Source organism: Colobus angolensis, unplaced genomic scaffold (assembly GCF_000951035.1).
Source record: "Colobus angolensis palliatus isolate OR3802 unplaced genomic scaffold, Cang.pa_1.0 Scaffold171, whole genome shotgun sequence".
NCBI classification, from domain to species: Eukaryota; Metazoa; Chordata; class Mammalia; order Primates; family Cercopithecidae; genus Colobus; species Colobus angolensis.
In genome coordinates this window covers 621,398-624,043 of record NW_012114833.1, presented here as the reverse complement: position 1 = coordinate 624,043, position 2,646 = coordinate 621,398, and positions in this window count along the sequence as shown.

Genomic DNA, 2,646 nt, shown 5'->3' with positions numbered 1-2,646 from the left:
AAAATACAAAAATTAGCCAGGTGTGGTGGTCGGCGCCTATAGTCCCAGCTACTCAGGAGGCTGAGGCAGGAGAATTGCTTGAACCTGGAAGACGGAGGTTGCAGTGAGCCGAGATCGCGCACTGCACTCCAGCCTGGGTGACAGAGCAAGACTCTGTCTCAAAAAAAAATAAATAAAACAGAAAGACAAGATCCCACATCTTTTCAACCTCTCAGATCTCTAGCTACTTTCCCTCTCTTCCTCCTCACTCACTCCTCTTGCCGCTCCTTGTGGACACCACATGTGTGCCCCTTTCCACACTCCTGCATTTGCTGTGTGCTCTGCTGGGCACACCCCTCTCCTATGTGGCTCACTCCCTCATCATTTAGTTCTCTGCTCAAATGTTACTCCTCAGTGCAGTTTTTCCTGAGCACTGTATGCCCAAGACTTGGCCCTCTTGAGCACTAACTTCTGAATTTTTTTTTTTAAATTTTTCTGGGTATGTAGTAGGTATATATATTTATGTGTTACATGAGCTAGTTTGATACAGGCATGCAATGTGGAATAATCACATTAGGTAAATGGGGTATCTATTCCCTCAAGCTTTCAAGCTCTGTGTTACAAATAATCCAGTTACACTCTTTTGGTGTTTTGTTTTGTTTTTTGAGATGGAGTTTTGCTCTGTTGCCCAGGCTGGAGTGCAGTGATCTCAGCTCAGTGCAACCTCTGCCTCCCAGGTTCAAGCAATTCTCTGCCTCAGCCTCCCGAGTAGCTGGGATTACAGGCGCCCATCACCACGCCTGGCTAATTTTTTGTATTTTTGGTAGAGACGGGGTTTCACCGTTTTAGCCAGGCTGATCTTGAACTCCTGACCTCGTGATCCACTTGCCTTAGCTTCCCAAAGTGCTGGGATTACAGGCATGAGCCACCGCGCCTGACCTTTTAGTTATTTTTAAATGTAATAATTTTAAATTATTTTTGACTATAGTCACTCTGTTGTGCTAGCAAATACTAGGTCTTACTCATTTTATTTTATTTTTTTGAGATGGAGTCTTGGTCTGTTGCCCAGGCTAGAGTGCAATGGTGCAATCTCAGCTCACTGCAACCTCTGACTCCTGGGTTCAAGCAATTCTCCTACCTCAGCCTCCTGAGTAGCTGGGATTACAGGAGCACACCACCATGCCCGGCTAATTTTTTGAATTTTCAGTAGTGACAGGGTTTGTTGGCCAGGCTAGTCTTGAACTCCTGACCTCAGGTGATCCACCCGCCTGAACCTCCAAAGTGCTGGGATTACAGGCGTGAACCACTGCGCCTGGCCCATTTTATTTTTTTGATACCCATTAACCATCCCCATTTCCTCCCATCCTCCCACTACCCTTTCCAACTTCTGGTAACTATCCTTCTACTATCTCCATGAGATCAACTATTTTAATTTACAGCTCCCACAAATAAGTGAGAACATGCAAAGTCTGTTTTTCTGTTGAACACTAACTTCTTAATTATCTTGCTTTTTCTTCATAGCATTTCTCATTACCCAAAATGAATGGATTCCGTATGTATTCAGTTATTTGTTTACTGTATGTATACCTCGATGAACACAGGGGTTTATCTGTGTTCTCACTGGCCTTCAATCTCAACAGTGAGAGTATGCCCAGAAAGATGAATGGATGGGTTAAAACAGATGTCTCTTCTACATGCATTCTACATCACATCCCGCAAGTAGGGAATTAAAGCCCACAATTAAGCACTATAGTCTGCCTGTGCAACTCAAATCTCAGCACTGCCACTTCTTAGCAGCTGTGTGACCTTAGGAAATTTCTTAACTAATCTTAAACTTCAGTTTCTCCACCTGCAAAAACAAAACTCACCTCATTAGAAGACAATCATACAAAACCTTAGCCCAGGGCCTAGCACCTAATTACATTGTTATTACTATTAAGAGTTGATATTCAGCTGACATACACTGGGATGGCAATATCAATCATCTATGACCAGCATTCACTCTCACTAATCTGTCTCCATGGTGTCCTGGTTATAAGTTGTTTTTTTTTGAGACAGGGTCTCACTCTGTCACCCAGGCTGGAATGCAGTGGTGAAATCACAGCTCACTGCAGCCTCGACCTCCTGGGCACAAGTGAACCTCCCACCGTAGCTTCCCAAGTAGCTGGGACCACAGACATGCACCCAGCTACTTTTTGTAGACAGGAGGTCTCACTATGTTACTCACATTGGTCTTGAACTCTTGGGCTCAAGCAATTCTCCCGCCTCAGCCTCCCAAAGTGTTAAGATTACAGATGTAAGTCACCACACCTGGCCAATTGTACTACTTTTTTCTTTTTCTTTTTTTGAGACAGGGTCTCACTCTGTTACCCAGGCTGGAGTGCACTGGCATGATCTTGGTTCACAGCAGCCTCAACCCCCTGGGCTCAAGCAGTCCTCCTATATCAGCCTCCCAAGTAGCTGGGACTACAGGTATGCACCACCATGACCAGCTAATTTTTGTATTTTTTGTACAGATGGGATTTTGGCATGTTGCCCAGGCTGATCTTGAACTCCTGAGCTCATGCAATCCACCTGCCTTAGCCTCCCAAAGTGCTGGGATTACAGGTGTGAGACACCACGCCCAGGCCTAAGACATTTTTAACATCAACACTAGTAGTGACATTT